The following is a 12,569-nucleotide window of genomic DNA, read 5'->3' as shown; positions in this document are numbered from 1 at the left end:
ACAGTAAACTTTAAAAAATCTTAAGACAGAACTAGGTGGCCCGTGAGCTCCCAGAGCGAACTCTATGCTCCTTATCCAGAAGAACTATAATTCCCGTCGTGCATTGCTGCCTTCTCAGCCTACAACTGAGCGCCTCATTTCCGCCTGCATTGGCGGTGGGTTATGGGTTTTGTAGTTTGTGTTTCTTTTGTCGCTGTCTTGGGAAGGGAAAAGTGTGGCCGGATCGACGGCTCTGAATCTGGTATTACAAAACAATGTTTAAAATAAGTTAATACAATAACGCATCAGAGTCAGTTTAGCCTCAGGTTAGTATGTATTTCACGTTCCGCCTTCTTCCTACTGCGGGGCCCGGGAAAGGGAAGTGACGTGCTTCCGGTGTAATGGCGGCGCGGTGGAGCTCCAGGTAATTACCGAAGTCCGTAGACTCGCTGCAGGCAGCGAGTTGGAGTTGGGGTTCCAGGTTGCCGGGCCGGGTAGGAAATGAAGGGGGCCCAGGAGTAGGTGCGGGCTCGCTGGTACGGCCGTGGGCGGTTTTCGGGTGCGCTTGGGTCTCCCGCCGCGCGGTGGCCCGCGAGTTCGGACTGTGAGTGTCGGTCGGGCGGAAGAGCCCCAGCGAGTGGGATGGGGACTGCGCGGTGGGATGGAGAGTGCCTGCGCGGACAGGGGAGGTTCCTGGAACTGTCTCTCCGCGTTGGCTTTTACTGTGAAATCCAGCACCAGCGCGGGTACCCTTTCCTTTCGTGTGAGGTGTGTTTTGGGCGCGGATCACTTGGAGCCTCTCGAGTCCTTGGTTCGGGGCCGCAGGCCCCTTTCTTAGTGCCTGGGCCCCGAACCATAGGTGTGAGATTAATAAACCCTGGTTTATTAAAAAGCTGTGGAAGTTCTCCTCTCATTCCTCTTTCCGGCGAAGTATTTTTGTGACTGCTTCTTCAAAATATCATGAGTCGTTTCTTTTTCATCATTTACCACGTAGTTCTGAGGACTGTTCGTTCATTATTACGTGTGTTCTTCCTCTGTTATCCTTTATCCCTACATAAATTGTTTTTCAGTCGTTCCGTCGTGTCCTACTCTTTGCGACCCGATGGACTGCAGCACACCAGGCTGCCCTGTCCTTCACCATCTCCCGGAGTTTGTTCAGACTGGTGTCCATTGAGTCAGTGATGCCATCGAACCATCTCGTCCTCTCGTTCCCTTCTCCTGATTTCCATCTTTCCCAGCATTAGGGTCTTTTACATTGAGTCGTGTCTTCGCATCAGGTGGCCAAAATATTAGAGTTTCAGCTTCAAGGTCAGTCCTACCAATGAATATTCAGGACTGATTTCCTTTAGGATTGACTGGTTGGATCTCTCTGCTGTCCAAGAGATTCTCAAAAGTCTTCTCCAACACCACAGTTCAGAAACATCAATTCTTTGGCACTCAGCTTTCTTAATGGTCCAGTTCTCACATCCATACATGACTACTAGAAGAACCATAGCTTTGACTAGACTGACCTTTGTCACCAAAGTAATGTCTCTGCTTTAAATATGCAGTCTAGGTTTTTCATAGCCTTTTTTCGAAGAAGCAAGCATCTTTTAAGTTCATGGCTGCGGTCACCAGCTGCAGTCATTTTGGAGCCCCCCAAAAGAAAATGTGTCAGTAGTTCCTTTGTTCTACCATCTATTTGCCATGAAGTGATGGGACTGGATGCCATGATCTGGTTTTTAAACGTTGAGTTTTAAGCCAAGTTTTTCACTATTTCACTTTCATAAAGAGGCTCTTTAGTTCTTCACTTTCTGCCATGAGGGTGGTGTCATCTGCATATCTGAGGTTATTGATATTTCTCCCAGCAGTCTTGATTTCAGCTGTGTTTCATCCAGCCCTGCATTTAGCATGATGCACTCTGCATATAAGTTGAATAATCAGAGTGACAGTATATAGCCTTGAGATACTCCTTTCCCAATTTGGAACCAGTCTGTTGTTCCATGTCTGGTTCTAACTTGCTTCTTGACCTGCCTACAGATTACTCAGGAGGCAGGTAAGGTGGTCTGGTATTCCCATCTCGAAGAATTTTCCAATTTGTTGTGATCCACACTGTCAAAGGCTTTGGCATCGTCAGTAAAGCAGAAGTAGATGTTTATCTGGAACTCTCTTGCTTTATCTGTCATCCAGCAATTTGATCTCTGGTTCCTCTACCTTTTCTAATCCAGCTTGAACATCTTGAAGTTCTCAGTTCATGTACTGTTGAAACCTGGCTTAGAGAATTTTGAGCATTATTTTGCTATCATGTGAAATGAGTGCATGGTTCCTCTACCTTTTCTAATCCAGCTTGAACATCTTGAAGTTCTCAGTTCATGTACTGTTGAAACCTGGCTTAGAGAGTTTTGAGCATTATTTTGCTATCATGTGAAATGAGTGCAATTGTGTGGTAGTTTGAGCATTATTTGGCATTGCCTTTCTTTGGGATTGGAATGAAAACTGACCTTTTCCAGTCCTGTGGCCACTGCCGAGTTTTCCAAATTTGTTGGCATATTGAATACAGCACTTTAACAGCATCATATTTAGGACTTGAAATAGCTCGGCTGGAATTCCATCACCTCCACTAGCTTTGTTTGTAGTGTTGCTTCCTAAGGACCACTTGACTTCACATTTCAGGATGTCTAGCTCTAGGTGAGTGATCACACCAACTCATAAATGGATCAGACAAGAGTTCAGTACTTTCACCTTGAAAGCTACCCTGTGAGTCCTTTCCTGAATTAGTTTATCAGGATAGGTTTATTCTAGACATGATGACAGGAGCCTCTGGTCTAGAATGTAGTGCTGTATTTAGGGGCTACTTTATAAACATCTCTGTAGAGGCCACCCCCTCAAATTGTCTTTAAAATTTAGAATATGATTTACTAAGTGGCTCTATCATTTAATCATCAGCAAGCCCACCTTCAAAGCTGTACTGTGAGAGTTGAGAGAACATATCTGGCCCTTATACTTAAGTAAGGCAAGCTGATGAATGCTTTTTGGGGAGGGGGGAACAAAGTGGTATGAATGAAGGCATGCAACGTTCTCGGCAGTTAGACCTGTTTTAGTAACTTGAAGTCACTACACCTTGAGGGTCAGATTTCCTCTTGGATTGGAACTGGTAGGAAAGGAACTGATACTTTTTTCATCTCAATAGGGAAGGATATTAAAGCTACTCTCCAGGTTAACCGAGGGAGGGTGGCAGTGAAGACAGGTAAGGTTTGGCTCCTCATGGTACTGTCTTGATACTGTTGATGACAACAGCTTGGCCATTCCTAGAAGTAGGGGTTGATATGTGGGACAAGACTGTTGTGGTATTCCATGGTAAAGAAGTTGTCAGATATCATTATAGGGAGTTCTTCATAGGAAGAATTAGGAACAATCATCAAAAGCTTACACACTGCCTTTTATCTTTGATTTTAGAATTGGAACCTATTAAGTAGCGTGCACTGTCGTAAGTTCTGGATATATAGCAGTGACCAAGAATTTCAGGGATCCAGTGTTCTACGCGGTCTTTCACGCCTCTGAGTCCTTATACGTGCTGTCTCATTGCCTGAATGACCTACTTGTCCTTCACAATGCAGCTTCTAGACCGATTTCTTTCTTTGTTCCCCAGACCCACTTACTTGCCCTTCCATTTTTCTAGTAGTATTGTGTTTATAACATTGCTGTAGCACTTAGATCTCTCTGCTCTGCCTGATAATAGGAACTCTGTCTCAGCCCTCAGTGCCTTGTGTGCAGCTTAACATGTCTCCCCTCACAAGATACAGACACTGCCTTTGACCCTCTATTCTTAACTTGCTTCCAGAGAATTGGGGGTAAAGTAAAAAGAAAAAGACCATGACCATCCTGCTTTTTCTCAACCGTTTACTTTTTCTAAGTGTTTTTCTGAACCACTTTTTAATATAAATATCAGTTCTTTTCATTCTGTTTTCCTGTTTCTCCCATAAAAATTTTTTTCAGTTATAAAAAACCTCACAAAGGAGACTTTCCTCACAAATGCAAACTTTAAAGACAAAATGAAAAAAGTACTGTTCAGTGGGTGGTTAGAAGCACTGGAGATACTTCTTTGCCAGACAAGGTATATATTAAGTGGTGAGGGTTATGTAGGTTTTACATATAAGGTTTTTTGTCTCTTCTTTGTTGTCGTTACAATGGGTATAAATTTAACTTAATCACAGATCAGTAAAACCCATACTGATAATATTTGTTCAGTGAATCAGGTGCTGGGATTAGTGAGGAAAGTTGAATTCTGCTGCTGGCCACTTGAGCTGTGAACCAAGTGAAGTGTAGGGAACTAGAAGGCAAGATGAGGTGGGCTTAACAGGGTTTGAGGTCAGGTGGTTAAAGGCCTAGCAGCAGTGGAGATGTCCCTTGTGTGTGCTCGGTCGTGTCTGACAGTTTGTGACCCCCTGGACTGTAGTCCACCAGGCTCTTCTGTCCATGGAATTTCCAGGTAAGAATACTGGAGTGGGGTTGCCATTTCTGCTCTAGGAGTACCTTCTTGACCCAGGGATCAAACTCATATCTCTTGCGTCGCCTGTATTGGCAGGCGGATTCCTTACCACTGCACCACCTGGGAAGCCCCAGAGACATCCCTTAAGATTTATTTTTATTGAGTTAACAAGAAGAACTGCTACCAAAAACTCTTTTCTATTAAAGAATAATATAAGGAGACTGATGGTAGATACAGTAAGCATTGAGACAGAATTTTCATTTTAAAAATTTAGAAGGAAATTTCCAAAGTGTGAAATAATACAGTTATATTGTAGTGGGATGTGCTTTTAATTTAAGGCCTGGATTTCTCTCCAGGCAGCATTGCAGGTATTTACAGAATCCTTTTGCTCTGTGTGGGTAGAATGCAGTGGCGCCCTATGTTTTTTAGTGGCAAGTTGGGAAAGTCCTTATAGTCTGGAGATAAAGAAGACCTATGAGAAATCTTATTAGAGAGGTCAAAACTATTTTGCCTTCTTCTAAAATGAAACTAGGGATTATCTTATAGGATCTTCCCTAAATGGAACCTTCCCCTTAATTTTTTCCTGTATACAATGGCAGAGAGAATGGGGCGGTGGTGGGAAATGGGCAGATTTGATTCTGTCTCCTGTTAACTGAGAAAGTAGGATCAGTTAGATTTGATGACTGACACAGAATGAGGAAATTGTCACGTGGCTAGTTTTACAGGTAATATTTTAGAGGAAGTGCTGGTTTGAGGAGAGGAGGAAATGAGTTCCAACTTGGGCGTCTAGTTCAGCGGGCTTTTGGTGCATCCACACGGAGGTTTCTATAGGCATTTGGAGATAAAGCTTTGGAACACTGTAGAAAAGATTGGATGAAGTAAAATCGTTCTTATGAATATTAGCCTAAGATGTGGAAGTGGAGATGGTCTTCCAGAGAGAATGTGGAGAAAGGAAAGTTAAGGACTATTCATTTGTTCATTTAACAAGTATTGAGAAACTTTTGGGATTATAATAATGAACAAAACAGACAAAATCCCTGAGCAAAGATTAAACTCTGTGGAATGGTAAAATGTTAGAGGGGTGGACAGAAGAAGAGACAAAAGCAAAACCAGTGAACTTGGTGTCTTTGGTGTAAGATGAGAAATGAGAACTTCAAGAATGTGGTTAGCAGTACCAAGTGCTAGACACAGTGTTATAGAAGAAGGAAGTGGCCCCTAGATTTAGCAACAAGAAAGTCATTAGGTAACCTTGATACATACTGTGGAATCCCAAGAGTGGAAACCAGACTGGTAAAAGGGGTTAATGGGAGATTAAGAATTAGAGGTGCTTTATGTGAACTCATCTACCAGAAAAAGCTTGGTTGTGTAGAGAAAGAGAATGGAATTAGAGAGGGGGCAGCATAAAGGGAATTTGCCCCATATATGTCATAATTATATTTAAATGAATCAGTAAATAAGTTCAACATATAGAATTTTTCTTTAAAACTAACTCATTTGGAAATCAATACTGTAAATCCAGAAGTAGCTGATAGAGATTTTGAAACAAAAATCAACAACTTCCTGCTCTCATAGAGCCTGCATTCTAGTGAAAAGGCTGGATCTTCCTATGTACCAGAAAAAGACTTAAAAAAAGTTTAGGTAGCATATTCATATGATCATTATCATTTTAATTTCTTTGGTAACTTAAACACAGACTAATATGGATTGGCTTCATGGTGTGGGAAGTGAATGGGGGTTAACACTTTCAGTTTATAATGAGTGATTTTTGGTATGAATATTGGTCTTGGAAAAGGAAATGGCAGTCCCCTCCAGTATTTTTGCCTGGAGAATTCCATGGACAGAGGAGCCTGGGGGGCTACATTCTGTGGTGTCGCAAAGAGTCAGACATGACGGAAGCGACTTAACACACAACACGCGTTGGTGTCACTGAGTTCTTAAAAAATGACAAGACTTTTAGATTTTGTCTTTTTTTTTTTACTCATCTGAGTCTCACTGTCTTAAGAAGTCCCCAAGTTGGTGCTGTCTTCCCTACATAGAGTCAAAGACCAGTCAGAAGTGTTTATGTTGTTTATTCCTCATTGTTTAAAAACCCAAACAATATCTAATACTATCTGCACAGCTTCTAAGCCTGTCACTTCTACGTGGTAACCTTCAGTCATTCAGATGGTTATGCGTCCAAGCACACACCTGGTGTACTGTAGTGTACCAGAAAGCAGGCAGGGAGGACAGATCTGCATTTCTGCATTTGTATTGATAATTCTGATTTGACATTCAGAATTTGTTCAGATTTCTACAGAGAGAATACAGTGCAGATATATTTATTAAGTAATCCCCCTTTTGGGATCCCAGGGCAACATCATCTACTCAAATACATGTAATATTTCTATAGTACATCATGTGAAGAGTCACATAAAGTCTTGAGTTAGTGCATGTCAAATTTTGCTGTCAAATGAGTTTACCAAAAATCTGTATTTTTAGGACATTTCGGATTTCAGAATAGCAGGTAAGGGACTGTCACTCTTGTGACTTTTCTTGAAAAGTTTTGACCCTTTTATTTTCTTGGTATTATGAACCTGTGCTGAAATTGAATTACAGTATCAAATATTTTTCTTATGTGGCATATCATGGGGCAAATTTCTTGCTAATATGTATGTATTCCAAAAAATAGCAAGAAAAAAGAAGGAAGCAGTTTTCTTAAACAATTTTTTTTTCCTCTAGTACAAATAGGGACTGGCCATGGCAATCTTGTCATTCATGCTTAAGAACTGTGGCCAATCTGTTATTCCTATCTGTTCCTTGAAAAGGAAAATGAGTATTTGGAAGGGTCATCGGTTTGTGTCCTATTTGGAAATTTTTCCAAGGATTCCATCAACACCACCTTTCCATTACATTTTTGTATTAAGAACAGATTTGCACTAGCTTTCAATTTGAATGCTATTTACTATTCCATTTTCTTATTTTGTTTTTTGTTTTAAACTCTCTTATAATGTTTGGAGTTTGCCATGCTTACTGTTCCTATGTAGAATGCAGAAGAGCAAACTAAAGGAAATCGACTTTCTTTTAACAATTTTATGATAGTATATTTCCACAAGTTCCTCGAACATGGGTTGAAGATACCTAAGGGACAGTAGTAGATGTTTTATTTTGAAATAATTGAGAAAGTAATGCCTTAATTAATTGAATATTTTCCTGTTTTTTGAACTTTTGAGATAATTGCAGAATGTATAATTTTATAGTTTCCAGTTACTAAAGCAGTCTTCTTACAAATCTTATTAAGTATTTTGCTTTCTGATGCTTGCTGAAACAACATCTTCTTATTATAAAATATTCTCCTTGCTCAGGAGAGCAGGTGTGGTTTTGCTGAGTGACTTACTTGTGACAAGGAGAGAGAAATTTAATAATTCATCATGAAATCCACACAGTGATGCTAAGAAGAGCAGTGAGAACTATAAACTCTAGATAAATTACTCTCATTGCAGGAATTTCCAATTAGTCTACGTATCAAGCATGCACATATTGAACTCTCAGAATTTCCCTGCAGGCATATTCTGTATAAATCTGGACGATGATAGTACTTTATGCATATTTTGTTAGAACTGGGATAGCAGTCTATAGTATTATCAATTTCACTCTTATGTTTTGGGACATAGAAATGTAACAGATTGTACTTGATTGCCAGAAAAGTATTTGGTGATGACGGTTGAAGGGTAGAAAGGTGAAAGATGACACTGATCAGAAAGAAAACTCAGTAAACTTAAATGGGTGAGATAATTTCAAATTAAAGGCATTAAAAATTGCCAGGTGTGTGTGAGTGTAGGATGAGAAGAGAAACCAGGTTGTGTGTGTGTGTGTGTGTGTGTGTGTCGGATGAGAAGAGAAACCAGGTTTTAGACCCTAGAGGGATTGTCAAGGAAAATACTAGATATTGCACAGTAGTCAAGTGATTTATTTGCTCATATTGTACCTGGTCACAGTGAATTCTTGATATGCAAATTAAATAAAGGGATCCTTAACATTATTATTCATGTTAAAAAAAATAGTAGGGCCTCATTATATTAACATCAAAACCTTTACTATCTGGAACTTTGAATGGATCAGTTTAGGAAAATTTTATGCATAGTATATATAGATTGTGTCTTTTTACATTTTATAGTTTACCAATTTGGCATCAGCTTACTAATGTTGCTATTTTCCTTGGGATGCAGTATCAGATGGTTTGGCATCAGATAAACTTTCTTGAATTTTAGCTCTGTCACTTACTAGCAGTGATTTATTTGTACCCATCGCTTCAACTCTCTGTACCTCAGTTTTCCCATTGAAAAATAAGGTTTAAAAAAGTCACACAAGCAGGGTAACCATGAAGGTTGAATAAGAATATAGAAATGAAGTACCTGGTATAGTGTCTTTGTGACTATAACAGTTTTATATATTTGTTGTTGTTGCTATTGTTATCTGACTCTAAATTAGATGTTTCTGACTTCTGACACAGGAAATGTATGTAATTAGTTCATCTCATATATCTCAGAAACATCATTGTAATGTGCTGTAGAATTGTTAGTGTAGATGGCAAATTAGTGTGTTGTGGAGCTACTATACACATTGGCATTCTTCCCTTTGGCTGGTTCTGCACAGCATTGGGCAAGCTGTGTTCACTGTTGTATCATTCCTGTCAGCCAAGGGTCACTAACCATCACATTATTTTAAAATGACTTACCTCATTGGAAAACATGTTTTACAGTTGAGAAAAATGCTTTTGAATGTTTATAAATTATTGGTACTAGAGTTTAGACTATCTCCTTTATTATCAGTTTGGGCACACTATATAGGTAAAGGCTCTATAGGTATACAGTATACACTATATAGGTATATGGAGGAGGAAATGGCACCCCACTCCAGTACCTTTGCCCGGAAAATCCCATGGCGGAGGAGCCCGGTAGGCTACATACAGTCCATGGGGTCGCAAAGAGTCGGACGATATAGGTAAAGGCTGATTTTGAAATACATTTTATTTTAGGTACATGCTAAGGTAAGTTCTCTTGGGTTGAAAATACGTTTATCTGTATGGATTTAAGTATTTCTGAAAGTCCAGATCCCACCCTGTTCTCATTCTTCTACCCAGAAAACCATGATGTGCATATAATGCTTTTCAGCAAGTTCATACTATTAAACTGGACTAGAAAATGTGCTCTTCCATTATTTTGTCCCCCATTAAGGGAAGAGACCTCCAGTCTGCCTCCTTTATTTGGAAGGAAGACTGCATAGAGGATGTTGGTCAACTGAGTTAGTGCTCATTTCAAGTTAGCATGGATCCTACTATATAAACACACCCCATCATAGAGTAGGGCAAATTGTTCAACTTTGGATCTAAACACAGTCCACATATTACATGTGTTAAGTCTGTTAAGCCTCTTATAACAGTTGTACCACCCATTTCTTTCTTTTTTTGTCCCCCATGTCATCGAATTGTTGAAGAAAGTGCTTCATTTGTCTTGTATGTTAAAGCCCATCAATAAAAAAATCCCCAATAATGTACTTAGTGCTCACCAGGTATCTGGTCTTGCAGGCATTTGTTGACAAGAGAGAATTTGTAAACTAAAGAGTTGGTGGAACAGTAAGTGGGCGTATCTTAAGAACACATGAGTGCATGCCCACATCATTCTGTATGGGTCAGATGGGACTGAACAGAATTGACCTCAGATAATCCATGTTCCATATGATGACTTCAGTTCAGTTGAGTCACTCAGTCGTGTCCAACTCATTGTGACCCCATGGGCTGCAGCTTGTTTTTCTCTTTTGCAAATTAGTGGAAATCCATTCTAAAAGTTGTGGTTTCTGTGTCGGTGTCAATTCTTGGCTGTCAGCAGGGTTTGTTTTTCTTTTTTTCCATTTTATCAGTACCCCTTCTGGTTACTCAGTCTAAGCTAAAGGATAGATCATTTATCTTCTGGAGATGTGGTCAATCACTATCTGCACTGTTGTTCAGTGGCCCAGGATTGTATATGAAGTTTGTGATGGTAATAATACTTCTAATACTAGGCTTTTCTTGTTGTTTATGTAAAATGATTATTTATCATCATAGCAGACTGTGGGGATCACACATTGATGATTAAAACATAGACAAACTCTACGGTGAGGATTATTATATTCCTTATTTCTCATAATCTGAATCTGTCATGGAAAATAACCAAATGACTTTTCCCATAATTGGTTATGAGTTGTTTTTTTTTTTTTTTAACTTTTGACAGTATCTGAAGAATTAATTAGTATCATATCTTCAGTTCAGTTTAGTCTTTCAGTTGTGTCCAACTCTTTGTGACCCCATGGACTGCAGCATGCCAAGCCTCCCTGTCCATCACCAACTCCAGGAGTTTGCTCAAACTCACATCCATTGAGTCAGTGATGCCATCCAACCATCTCATCCTCTGTCGTCCCCTTCTCCTCCTGCCCTCAATCTTTCCCAACATCAGGGTCTTTTCAAATAAGTCAGTTGTTCACATCAAGTGGCCAAAGTATTGGAGTTTCAGCTTCAACATCAGTTATTCCAATGAACACTCAGGACTGATTTTCTTTAGTATGAACTGGTTGGATCTCCTTGCAGTTCAAGGGACTCTCAAGTCTTCTCCAACATCATAGTTCAAAAGCCTCAATTCTTTGGTGCTCAGCTTTCTTTATAGTCCAACTCTCACATCCATACATGACTACTGGAAAAACCATAGCCTTGACTAGACGGATCTTTGTTGGCAAAGTCATGTCTCTGCTTTTTAATATTCTGTCTAGGTTGGTCATAGCTTTTCTTCCAAGGAGGAAGTGTCTTTTAATTCCATGGCTGCAGTCACCATCTGCAGTGACTTTAGAGCCACCAAAAATAAAGTCAACCACTGTTTCCACTGTTTTCCCATATATTTGCCATGAAGTGATAGGACTGGAAGCCATGATCTTAGTTTTCTGAACGTTGAATTTTAAGCCAACTTTTCCACTCTCGTCTTTCACTTTCATCAAGAGGTTCTTTAGTTCTTGACTTTCTGCCATACAGGGGGTGTTATCTGCATATCTGAGGTTACTGATATTTCTCCCAGCAATCTTGATTCCAGCTTGTGCTTCTTCCAGCCCAGCGTTTCTCATGATGTACTCTGCATATAAGTTAAATAAGCAGGGTGACAATATACAGCCTTGATGTACTCCTTTCCTATTTGGAACCAGTCTGTTGTTCCATGTCCAGTTCAAACTGTTGCTTCCAGACCTTCATACAGATTTCTCAAGAGGCAGGTCAGGTGTCTGGTATTCCCATCTCTTTCAGGATTTTCCACAGTGTGTTGTCATCCACACAGTCAAAGGCTTTGGCATAGTCAATAAAGCAGAAACAGATGTTTCTCTGGAACTGTCTTGCTTTTTCCATGATCCGGCGGATGTTGGCAATTTGATCTCGGGTTCCTCTGGCTTTTCTAAAACCAGCTTGAACATCTGGAAGTTCACGACTCATGTATTATTGAAGCCTGGCTTGGAGAAATTTGCATATCGTATCTGGAGACTGTCAAAACAAGGATTCAGAATGCCCTGACTAAAAGCCTCTAGTGTCTACTAATCGTTTAGAATTGTGTTGTATAGTATGGTAACCAGTAGCCACATGTAGCTATTAATGTTTAAATATAAACTTAATTAAAATCATATAAAATAAATTTTCTCATTTCCACTAGGTATATTTGAAGTTCTCAATAGCCACATGTGGCCAGTGACTATTGTATTGGTATAGTGGCTACTGACAGTACAGAAAAAGAACCTTTCCATTAGTGCAGAAAGTTCTTTTGTATAGTGCTGATTTAGAAGTGTCAGCTAGCAGAGAGGGGAAAAAAAAATAAGAGGATCAAGGACAAAAATAATGCAAATGAGTCTGTGGCAGTGACTGGTGTCTAGCGTCTGTTGAAGGAGGGCCTTGTTCTGTCTTCTGTGTTTTCCCCTTCTGGATCAGAGAAGTCCTGAAAATGAGTCACAGGTGATTGATGGCAGCAGTATCCACCAGCATATTCCCTGCAAAAAGTAAAGAGTACCAGGCAGAGTCTTTTACTTAGATTAGATTCTTTTGAGGTTCATTTTGGACAATTCAGTTCTTGAGCCTAGTTCACAG

At 39.9% G+C, this 12,569-nt stretch overlaps 1 protein-coding gene across 1 annotated transcript in view; it reads left to right on the top strand.

Moving 5' to 3' along the window:
* The first annotated feature begins 273 nt into the window (after window positions 1-273).
* The window catches only part of CWC22 (CWC22 spliceosome associated protein homolog), a 62,513-nt gene continuing 50,217 nt past the window's right edge, over window positions 274-12,569 (top strand). The window contains exon 1 of the mRNA XM_014482092.2: window positions 274-403. The gene's annotated coding sequence lies outside the window, so the exon portion shown is untranslated. The remainder of the gene's footprint in view (window positions 404-12,569) is intronic.

This window comes from Bos mutus, chromosome 2 (genome assembly GCF_027580195.1).
Source record: "Bos mutus isolate GX-2022 chromosome 2, NWIPB_WYAK_1.1, whole genome shotgun sequence".
Lineage (NCBI taxonomy): Eukaryota > Metazoa > Chordata > Mammalia > Artiodactyla > Bovidae > Bos > Bos mutus.
The sequence above is the reverse complement of the archived record's forward strand: the minus strand, read 5'-3'. Positions and strand labels throughout refer to the sequence as shown.